This window comes from Triticum urartu, chromosome 2A, assembly GCF_056163025.1.
Source record: "Triticum urartu cultivar PI428250 chromosome 2A, HENAU_Tu73, whole genome shotgun sequence".
Taxonomy (NCBI): Eukaryota; Viridiplantae; Streptophyta; class Magnoliopsida; order Poales; family Poaceae; genus Triticum; species Triticum urartu.
The window spans coordinates 493,453,828-493,466,491 of NC_141874.1; positions in this window are offsets into that span (position 1 = coordinate 493,453,828).

The following is a 12,664-nucleotide window of genomic DNA, read 5'->3' on the forward strand; positions in this document are numbered from 1 at the left end:
AGAGATCAAACACATAGCTACTGGTACATACCCTCAGCCCCGAGGGAGAACTACTCCCTCCTCGTCATGGAGAGCACCGGGATGATGAAGATGGCCACCGGAGAAGGATTCCCCCCTCCGGCAGGGTGCCGGAATGGGTCTAGATTGGTTTTCGGTGGCTACGGAGGCTTCTGGCGGCGGAACTCCCGATCTATTGTTCGTTCTGGAAGTTTTAGGTTACGTAGGTATATATGGGTGCAGGAGGTACATCGGTGGACCGAAGGGGGGGGCCACGAGGCAGGGGGCGTGCCCCCTACCCTCGTGAGCTCCTCCTTCATCTTCTGACGTAGGGTCCAAGTCTATCCGGTAGGTTTCCTTCCAAAAATAACTTCTCCAGTTGATTTCGTTCTGTTTCGACTCCGTTTGATATTCCTTTTCTTCGAAACACTAAAATAGGCATAAAACAACAAATCTGGGTTGGGCCTCCGGTTAATAGGTTAGTCCCAAAAATAATATAAAAGTGGATAATAAAGCCCAATATTGCCCAAAACAGTAGATAATATAGCATGGAGCAATCAAAAATTATAGATACGTTGGAGACGTATCAGGCATCCCCAAGCTTAATTCCTGCTCGTCCTCGAGTAGGTAAATGATAAAAAAGAATTTTTGATACGGAGTGCTGCTTGGCATAATTTCAATGTAATTCTTCTTAATTGTGGTATGAATATTCAGATCCGAAAGATTCAAGACAAAAGTTCATATTGACATAAAAATAATAATACTTCAAGCATACTAACAAAGCAATTATGTCTTCTCAAAATAACATGGCCAAAGAAAGTTATCCCTACAAAATCATATAGTCTGGCTATGCTCTATCTTCACCACACAAAGTATTTAAATCATGCACAACCCCGATGACAAGCCAAGCAATTGTTTCATACTTTTGATGTTCTCAAACTTTTCAATCTTCACGCAATACATGAGCGTGAGCCATGGATATAGCACTATAGGTGGAATAGTAGGATGGTTGTGGAGAAGACAAAAAGGGAGAAGATAGTCTCACATCAACTAGGCGTATCAACGGGCAATGGAGATGCCCATCAATAGATATCAATGTGAGTGAGTAGGGATTGCCATGCAACGGATGCACTAGAGCTATAAGTATATGAAAGCTCAACAAAAGAAACTAGTGGGTGTGCATCCAACTCGCTTGCTCACGAAGACCTAGGGCATTTTGAGGAAGCCCATCATTGGAATATACAAGCCAAGTTCTATAATGAAAGATTCCCACTAGTATATGGAAGTGACAACATAGGAGACTCTCTATCATGAAGATCATGGTGCTACTTTGAAGCACAAGTGTGGTAAAAGGATAGTAGCATTGTCCCTTCTCTCTTTTTCTCTCATTTTTTTATTTGGTCCTTTTCTTCTTTTTTATGGCCTCTTTTCTCTTTTTTTTATTTGGGCTTCTTTGGCCTCTTTTATTTATTTATTTTCATCCGGAGTCTTATCCTGACTTGTGGGGGAATCATAGTCCCCATCATCCTTTCCTCACCGGGACAATGCTCTAGTGATGATGATCATCACACTTTTATTTACTTACAGTTCAAGAATTACAACTCGATACTTAGAACAAGATATGACTCTATATGAATGCCTCCGGCGGTGTACCGGGATGTGCAATGACTCATGTGTGACATGTATGAAAGAATTATCAATGGTGGCTTTGCCACAAATATGATGTCAACTACATGATCATGCTAAACAATATGACAATGATGAAGCGTGTCATAATAAATTGAACGGTGGAAAGTTGCATGGCAATATATCTCGGAATGGCTATGGAAATGCCATAATAGGTAGGTATGGTGGCTGTTTTAAGGAAGGTATATGGTGGGTTTATGGTACCGGTGAAAATTGCACGGTACTAGAGAAGCTAGCAATGGTGGAAGGGTGAGAGTGCGTATGATCCATGGACTCAACATTAGTCATAAAAGAACTCATATACTTATTGCAAAAATCTACAAGTTATCAAAGCAAAGTATTACGCGCATGCTCCTAGGGGGATAGATTGGTAGGAAAAGACCATCGCTCGTCCCCGACCGCCACTCATAAGGAGGACAATCAATAAATAAATCATGCTCCGACTTCATCACATAACGGTTCACCATACGAGCATGCTACGGGAATCACAAACTTCAACACAAGTATTTCTCAAATTCATAACCACTCAACTAGCATGACTCTAATATCACCATCTCCATATCTCAAAACAATTATCAAGTATCAAACTTCTCATAGTATTCAACACACTCATAAGAGAATTTTATTATTCTTGAATACCTAGCATATTAGGATTTTAAGCAAATTACATGATATTTAAGACTCTCAAAATAATCTAAGTGAAGCATGAGAGTTAATCTATTTCTTCAAAATAAAACTACCAGCACGCTCTAGAAGATATAAGTGAAGCACTAGAGCAAATGACAAACTACTCCGAAATATTTAAGTGAAGATCATTGAGTAGTTGAATAATTATGCAACTATGTGAACACTCTCTAACATTTAATAATTTCAGATCCTGGTATTCTATTCAAACAGCAAGCAAAGCAAAATAAAATGAGATCTAAGAATAGCAAACATTATGTGAAGAAGCAAAAACTTAGGATCAACCGAAAACTAACCGATAGTTGTTGAAGAAGAAAGGTGGGATGCCAACCGGGGCATCCCCAAGCTTAGATGCTTGAGACTTCTTGAAATATTATCTTGGGATGCCTTGGGCATCCCCAATCTTGAGCTTTTGTGTCTCCTTAATTCCTCTCATGTCACGGTCTACCTAAATCTCAAAAGCTTCATCCACACAAAACTCAACAAGGACTCGTGAGATAAGTTAGTATAAACCATTGCCACAACCTTATCATACTATACTGTAGCAAACCACTAAAATTATTATTAAACATTGCATACTAAATGTCTCTGCATATTTAATAGTCCTATCCTCAAATAGAATCATTAAAGAAGCAAACATATGCAAACAATGCAAACATAACAGAAATCTGCCTAAACAGGATAGTCTGTAAAGAATGCTGCAACATCCATACTTCCCTAACTCCAAAAATTATGAAAGAAAATTCCCACTGTAGTAAATTTATCAGAGCTTAATATGCAAAAGGTTTCAACATTTTATCACATTCTGACTTTTCTAGGGAATTATTGCAACAGCGGTAAACTTTCTGTTTTCAAACAGCAACATGTATACTTGTAACATAGGCATAGTAAAGGCTATAAATGCCACTTTTATTGAAATAAAAGATGAAAAACATTATTCTAAATAACATAGGCATAGTAAAGGCTACACAGAGGGGTCCTTACACCACATACCTCATCGGCCATTAAGCCACCGGTCCCCATCCAACATGACCATCTAAAACCCATACAAGACTAGCAGTTCAGCTTCCACCGTCCGCCTCATGTACCTGGAAAACCTGTACCGCGCATACATAACTACACACATAAAATACCATGGGCACCGGCGGAAAACACAACACGGACGGACCTGAAAGTACTCCCATAAATTCCTTCTTTTAATTATTTTTTTTCTCTTTGTTTTTCTTTCCTGTTTCCCTCCACAGGTGGCTCAATGGCTAGCCTCAGACTCTATCGGAGTTCAGATTCATACACTCACTTAAGGGCTATTTCCGTCAAGGAGTCCCTTCACCGAGGACAGGCGATGCAGACGTGCGACAGGAGGTCCAAAATAACTTTTTGCAGACCACACTCTCTATTTCGAGCCTGTAAAGTGCCTTTTTCCTCCGCCTTCGACCCCTGGCATATCAAATAGTTAGGTTTGCGGTTGTATTATCTATGTACATGATTGGCACATCACTCAGATCCTAGTAAAAATAATCCATTCTTTTCTAAAAGGACCGAGTTTTGCCCCTACGGTTGTCTGTAATGTACACCTCGGCATAATTTGCCAGGGGCTCTGTATGGGAACAAAGGAGTTTCCGACAAGTCCGAACAGCTCTATAGCATACTTTGGCGTCGCGAGTTTGTCCTTATATGCATCAGCTCCGAATCATGTCTTGGGTCAATAGTTGGGTTGCCCGGCTCCTGTGCTTGCTATCCTACGTTCCGCTCTATCGGCTAGGGTAGTAAAGGGAGAACTACTGCGATTGTGCTTCCGGTTCACCTCGTTAAGCACCTCAATAGAGAAAGCCGAAAAGTGACTGTCATGATGCGGCGAGAGCTGGTAAACCACTTGATGACTTATCAAAATCTTTCGCGATTCCCTCCGTGTTACACGAAGGACCTCTTTCCGGTCAAATATGTAAACGCATCGCATGAATAAGCCGCATACATATCAGGGGCTATGTCGTAGACCCACCATAAACCTCCTATGGCTAAGTGAAAGTGTTAATGCCCTATAGTCTGGTTGCCTGGTTCACCGCATTGACACCTCCTTCACGGACAAAGACGTTGGGTCAAGAGTGATCAAATGCTTTTCCAAACACCCATGTACTTCCTACGAGGGGGCTAAACCAATGACTGGAAAACTTTCAGTTCATATACAAATGGCCGCACAGGAGTATCAAATTCCTTTAGGCAAAATCAAAATATAGACTAATTATAACAATTGTATTTTACAACTCGTATAAGGTTCACTCAAATATTATGCCTTTCGAACATTGACCCTCTATCAAGCGGGCAGCCTCTAAGACGTCCTCAAAGTAATGCTATGGTGCATGATGGTCCTTTCCCTTGGGTGGACCCTGTGCTGCAACATCGACGGCCTTCATCTTCCCCCAGTATGTCTTGACTCGGGCAAAGGCCACCCGTGCACCTTCAATGCATGCCGACTGCTTCATGGTAACGATACGTGGCACCGCATCAGTGAGCCGCCGCACCAAGCCGAAATATCTATTCGGAATCGGCTCAGTTGGCCACAGCTGAAGTATGACATTCTTCATGGCAGCGCCGGACATCCTGTGAAGCTCGACCCATTGAGACATCTGTTCATTCAGTAGCAGAGGGCGTTTTGACGCACCAAACTGTTACTATAAAAGCTTCTCCGTTGCATATCCCTCTTGCGCTTAGTAAAACTGCACCGCATCGGATGAACTCTTCGGCAGGTCCAAAAACACGTCTGGAGAACTCCACACATGGTTAAGCTGAGCATAATTCGGATCGCCGAACTTCGTCTGTAATAAAAATGGCTTACCAGCCGCAATCTCCCTAGCTTGCCGGATCTCCTCACGGGCCGCTCTGGATTCAGATCGTGCTTCTTTCGCCTCTCACGGGGCCTTGTCAAGCTCAGCCGCTTTGGCTTTATTCTCCTCCTCTAGGAATTCACAGCGGCTCGTAGCATTTTTCAGTTCGAGCGCCATTGAGGATATTTTCTCCTCATCTTGGTGTCGAGCAGCTTGTTTGGCCTTTAACTCGGCCCAAGCCTTTTCGGCAGCCACGTTACTAAACCGGGCCTGCTCCTTGGCCCGGGCCAGCTCCGCCCGAAGATTCTCAATAGCGGCGGCACCATCTGCAGCCATACACATTCCAGTATGCAACTTTTAGCGTCACGCTTCTATTACAAATACGTATATGTAAGGACTGCTCCGAATACATACCTTGTGACTCGTCAAGACGCATGTTGATAAGCGTGATATCAACATCTACCTCATCGATCTTGTGTTGCAAATTCGCAATCTCTATAGTCCGGACAGTTTCCGGGGAGGTTATAGCCTGTGTTCCAATTAAACATATTACTTCTTGGGCATATCTTTTGATCCACTGATCGCCTCCCTTGGGAATCCAATTAGAATCTCAGGGGCTACTATCTATACACATGTGTATTCTTGAATAAAACACAATCGAACAGATTACAGTACAAACCTCGAAGCCTCTTAGAAGACCCACGAAGGCCTCATTCAATCCGCTTTTCGCGGCCAGGACCTTTTCGACCACCGTGCCCATCAAGGTGCGATGTTCCTCTGAGACGGACGCATGTCGCAGCATGTTCGTCAATATATCCGGCGCCTCTAGGTCTCCGGAGGCTGCCGTAGGAGTACGGCCTCCCGTTGAAGGAGTTCGTTTATTCATATCCGACTGTAGACCGGAATGTTCGGAGCCTTTATTGTTAGTCTCCAGACCCTGGGCCACCGAAGTATCACCTTCGGGTTGTGTCTTCATCATCCCTCGCACCACTTGATCGGGAGAAACCCTCCGCGACGACACCTCGAAGTCATCCACCCTGTCGGGTGAGGAGATGGGTGGAGACATCTCGCTTTCTATCATCTCCGGGAGAAGATCCCTTGAGGAAGAGGATTGTTGAAGAAGATTGCAAAAAACATATATTCTAGACGTTATAAGAAAGGGACGAGACGTGCTTAAAACACCCTTGTTCACTTACGATTTGGCCTGAGGCTTGTCCTCATCATGGGATTGCGTGATGATGTTGTCCTCCAAGCCCGAGCCACCCGACGAAGGCATTTTGCCTCGCTTAGGAGCCTTTTCCTCCCAATCTTTGGAGGAGGCCCTTTTCTTCCCATGGGGGAAAGAGACGTTGACTTGCTCGTCATTTTTGTCTTCGAACGATGGAATCTTGATTCCTCCGGACACAATGTCTGGCACACCTACGGGATGGGGGCCATCTTTGGTCCTCTCTGCCTTGCCCTCCTTCACTGGCATCTGGTACGGTGCCAGGGCTAGCATCCTTGTTAATACAGGATCCGCCAAACCATCGGGAAGGGGGGCCGGACACCTAATCAGCTCCACTTTCTTTATCTAGCCCTGGAAGGAGATAGTTTGCTCAGTAATGTATTGCGGCATACTTAAAAAAAGGGGGTGTTCGAAAGTCAAGTGCTTACCGGGGTATCCAGACGGTTACAGTCGAGGCCTGTGCCCTGAGTAGTGTCCGGCCAATGTTTTCGTTTTCCGAAAAGCAACTTCCACATCCCTTTGTGCGTAATGCCAAAGAAGTGTTGGAGGGTTCGTGGTCCTTCTGGATTGAACTCCCACATATGGAGAGGCCTACGTTGGCATTGTAGGATTCGGCTAATCAACATTACTTGAATCACGCTGACAAGGTCGATGTCCCTCTCGAGGAGGGTCTAGATGCGGCTTTCTAGAGTCCGCACTTCATCAACTGATCCCCAGTCCAGCCCCTTGTTGGCCCATGATGCAAGCTGTAATGGTGGGCCAGGCAGAAACATGGGTGCAGCTACCCACTTGGTGATGCGGGGCTCCGTAATGTAAAACCACTCTCGCTACCATTGATTGGAAGCTTCGGTGAAAGAGCCTTTAGGCCAAGGAGTGTTGGTGAGCTAGCTGACTACAGCACCGCCACACTCCGCCTGTTACTCATAGACTACCTTTGGTTTCACACTGAAGGTCTTGAGCCATAAGCCGAAGTGTGGGGGGATTCAGAGGAAGGCCTCGCACGTGATGATAAACGCCGAGACATGGAGGAAAGACTCCGGGGCTAGATCGTGAAAATCTAGTCCACAATAGAACATTAGCCCCTGGACAAAGGGGTGAAGAGCGAGCCCTAGCCCTCGAAGGAAGTGTGAGATGAACACGACCCTCTCGCCAGATCTGGGGGTTGGGATAATCTTCCCTTGAGCAGGAAGCCTGTGGTAGATTTCTGCGGTCAGGTATCCGGCCGCTCGAAGGTTCGCAATATCCTCCTCTATAACGGAGGAAGCCACCCATCATCCTTGAGGGCTAGGTCCGGACATAATGGGGAAAGCTCGGAGCAACAAAGTCGAAATCTCGGGTGCTAGAACTCGAGGTTGGAAAGGCTGGGGAGAGATTTGGCGTCAACAAGGACGGCCCTTGGTTCCTTTATAAAGGCAGCGGGGATTAAGCGCCTCCTCCTGAGCCTAAAAGCCTGCCTATTCCTAAGGAATCTTTCCAACGGAACAGTTGGGTTACCCGCGCTTGTATTAATGAGAATCCCGCAATAAGGGGACACAATCTCTGCTTCGACAAAATGTGCTAGTAGCAACCGTGCTCGAAACGTGGAATGACGAGATAGGAAACGGTTCGAAAAACTGGGCGAGCGTGATGTCACGTTGTAAAAAGTTGTTAGCAGATTGGACGCGTGTGAAATTATATTCTCTCTGCGGTTGTGTGTGGTGTATGTTACAGGTCCGGACACGTCAATACATCCGAAGACTATTTTGGAATTCAGAAGGAGGAACCCGCCTTGCAATGCTGAAGATAGTGTCGGATTTTGGGTTCCGACAGACCCTTGAGGTTCGAACACTGGGGTGCGCGCGGAGATTTCGCCTCCTACCTACCTGCACCCCTCCGCCGCGCTAGGATCAAAGCTATGAAAAGAACAACACAAGGGACACAGGGTTTATACTGGTTCGGGCCACCGTTGTGGTGTAATACCCTACTCCAGTGTGTGGTGTGTGGATTGCCTCTTGGGCTGATGATGATGAACAATACAAGGAAGAACAACCTCGCGAGGGTCTGTTCTTGGCTGGGGCAATGAACTGCTGGGAGGAGTTCAGCTGCCTTTCTCTCTCTCTCTCTCCTTCCAACCGGTCGACCCTTCGCCATGTGGGTGGCTGGTCCTATTTATAGAGGCCCTGGTCCTCTTCACAAATATCGAGCGGGAAGGGAGCCAACAATGGCGGGCTAATTTGAAAGGGGACAACAAGTATCAGCTATCCTGACAAAAGCAGTCTTCGCTTGCGCAAGGCTTTGGTGATGACGCCGTCTTGGGCTCCACGGTGACCTCCTTCTCGTAGTCCTCCTGGTCTTGGTCTCATTGCACCGAAATGGCAACCTTTGCCTGACGCCTCGGTACTCCGCGGCTGTGCTTGCCCCCCTTTGCACCAAGAGGAAAGGAGGACGCTGCGCGGGCTGGCACTCGCCTGGCGCCCTGAGTCGTCATGGCTTGCGTCACGGGCACCTTGCGAGGTACCCTGCCTTGATCTCTCCGCCTCCTCGTGAGCCAGCCTGACGAGGCCGTGCCTGAGGAAGCTCCGTGTCGTCCGCCCCGCGAGGCTTGGCCCCTCACGAGGGTCTTGAGTTTGCGTTGGTGAAGATGGGCCGTGCTGGGCCCCCCTTTGAGCCACGCTGCAGGCCGCAGGCAGGCAAGTCTGGGGACCCCCGTTCTCAGAAGGCCGACAGATAGGCCTACGCGCCGGATACTTTGTCATTGAAGCCAGGTTCAGGGGCTACTGAGGGAGTCCTGGACTAAGGGGTTCTCGGGCGTCCGGCCTATTAGCCGTGGGCCGGACTGATGGGCTGTGAAGGTACGAAGACCGAAGACTACACCCGTGTCCGGATGGGACTCTCCTTGGCGTGGAAGGCAAGCTTGGCGACTAAATATTTAGATTCCTTTCTTTGTAACTGACCTTGTGTAACCCTAGATCCTCCCGGTATCTATATAAATAGGAGGACTTAGTCCGGAGGACATACATTATCATAGCCATACAAGCTAGACCTCTAGGGTTTAGTCATTACGATCTCATGGTAGATCAACTCTTGTAATACTCATATTCATCAAGATCAATCAAGCAGGACGTAGGGTATTACCTCCATAGAGAGGGCCCGAACCTGGGTAAAACATTGTGTCCCCTGTCTCCTGTTACCATCAACCTTAGACGCACAGTTTGGGAACAGTTTGGGACCCCCTACCCGAGATCCGCCGGTTTTGACACCGACAGTCTCCCTTTGAATTTGGCCATTGTGGGATCCCTTCCCACCTACATTTGGGAAGAGGACCAAAGCCACTATAAATAGGACTTAGCCACCAGCATGGATGGGATCAGATCCATTCCACCCTGACCCCGTCACTAGCTCATCGAGCTCCGAAACACCTCACCTCCTGAGGCTGTTCATCCACTATACTAGTTCATCCTCAGCCCCATGAGGCAATCCACCACAAAGCTGGAGTAGGGTATTACACCGCAAGGTGGCCCGAACCAGGATAAACTGTTGGGTCCCTTGTCCCTCGGGTTCGTCGAGCTAGGCTGTGGAATTGTTGGGCCGGCAGGTTGGGAAGAGGGAGTTCTTCGTACGCACCCCAGTGTTCGAACCTCTCAAGGGTCTGCGGAACCCCGAATCCGGCACAACCAATCTAGAGTTGGGCGGGACCTCAGCGGCTCGGATGGCTCTGCTGAAGCACTTGGGATAAGAAACTAATGCCCTACTTCCAGTCGGACGATCTCTGTCAAGCCCCTCTCTATTAGATCTGCCTCCATCAACCAAACCTTCCACGAGGAGTGACCTCGCATCGAACCCATGCTCCCTTGGGTCGACTAGACACTACAAATAAATACACTTCCGTCATGATACGTGTTTGTCACAATAGGTCATGTTTTCTGTCATGCATGTACATCCATGACAAATTTATGACAGAATCAAGATAGTCATACCTGTGCTGTCGTAGAAGTGTTCCATCACATTACCAAAATTATCATCACGAAAGTGTCCACTTCCATGACGATAAATCGTGTGTCACAGAAGTGCTTTCATCAAGGGTGACCGACATGTGGCATCCACCGTAATGGAACGCCGTTAAGCTATCAGGTCCGGTTTTGGATCCGATAACCCGTTAATAGCCCCGGCCAATGGGGATTTTCCATGTGTAAAATCATCATTGGCTGGAGGAAACACGTGTCGGCTCACCGTTGGGACAGATGTCATCCACTCATTGGACCCAAAGCACCTATGATACGTCGACACATGGCACGGCCCAACAGAGGCCCATTCCTGTGAAAAGGCCAGCCCATTTGACTTGGTCAAATGGTGGAGGGCCGGCTCATGGCAAGCCTGTTAATGGCATGTTCGCATATAGCCCATTTAGAGCCCGCTATCCCAGGGCCCGTTTACGGCCTATCTGAATTAGGCCCAGTAGCGTCATCTGGGCCGTCCAATATAATTTTAGCCCGTTTTAACTTCCGGCCCATGTATGGCCCATGACGTCTTTCGACCCATATGAGGCCCTTAGTAACCCTCGGCCCCTTAACGGCTCGTGGTAAAACTGGCCCGTAATGAACAGTGTATCACTTTATACCCATTAACGGCTCATTATTCCGTTAGGCCGTTTCCAGCCCATGTTATCTTTCGGCCTTCTTAGGGCCCATTTATTCTTGGGCTCATTTCCAGCATTCGGTTACTTACGGCCCATTACTGTCATTTTCTTCTCGTGGGCCAAATTTAGCCCATGGTTACAGTCGGCCCATTTGTGGCCCGTTAATATGTTTGGCCGTTTTCATGTCGAAAAAAACCCATTGGGTTGTTTTCATAGAGTTATCAAATACGGCCTATTAACAGCCCGTTATTGTCCATGAATAGTATGGCCCATGATTGGCGAAATGATGATACGCCCCGTAGAAGGCCCATGAATCCTACGGCCCGTACAAGGCCCATGGATCGTACGGCCCGTATAGAAGGCCAATGGATCCTACGGCCCGTAGAAGGCCCATGGATCATACGGCCCGCAGGAGGCCCATGGTTACAACAGTCCGTGTGTTGCCATGATTATTTTGGCCTAGTTTCCAAAAATAGGTTATTGTGGCCACTAGAAAAGCATAGAAAAAGAACTACAGTGACTACAAGCAAACAACTAAACAAGACAATAAGGAAATAAATAAGCAAGCAATTAACGCTAGCCTATTACCGCTATTACACATATTACACCCACTGGGCATCAAAGTTCGCCACCAGTGCAAATATAGGAAACAAAACAGCATATCACATACACTGGTCGTCAAAATTGGCCACCAGTGCAAATAAACCCGGTAGCAAAACAAGAGCATAATTGAAACAACTTCAGAAGAGCTCAAGAAACGTGGTATCCACCATGCTGGCAATAAGCTTAGAAAGCTTATTAGCTTTGTCCTGTTTGGCGCTAAAATCCTCCAACGCTTGCTGTTGCACCAGAAAGTATGCATCTGAATGCTCTAGGGACTTCCGCAGTCCTTCCGCTTCTTGTCGCAGCATAGTTGATCAATGTCTTTCAGCTTGTAGTTGAGACTCAAGAAACCAAACTGATTCAGACCGTGAGTTTGAATAGCTTGTGCAAGCGGTAGTGGCCAGTAACTCGAACACTAAATCAAGACAGGACTTTGGGGTTGTTTCACTGTCTTCGAGATAGTCTTCCTTAGCTGTTTTATCAGCTTTGTTGGAGACCAACAAGGATGTGTCACTATCCTAAACCTTATCTGCATTACTTCCTTTACCATTTCTTAATAAGGCACTCGTCCCCAATATTTTGTCAGCATTCTAAAAGAAGAAACAAGCAGACACATAACAGGTTTAGCATGTACTAGTGTATGAAACTCATTTCGGTGAACCAGTTCATTAGTAAGGTGGATAGGATTAAACTACCAAGTCTTCTATTGCCAAGTACTAGTACATAATAAAAGCATCAAACAAACATATATCTATGTCCTATGGTCACTGCATTGTCTTGCCAAATCAAAATAGAACGGTTCAAATCATTTCAGTTCAAGACAAAGCAGTAGTGAAAGAATACAAAGCGTGGCAAACTACACGGCACAACAAGATTTCAAATGGGTACCACGGGTCTACATGTACAACAACACTATTGGCTCTGTTGTGATGCTAGTAATGTGCATGATATGAGAAGTCAACTGTATACACAATTGAAATTGAAATCAACAGAGCTATTGATAAGAGCAAGCCTGTTAAAGAAACATGCGTG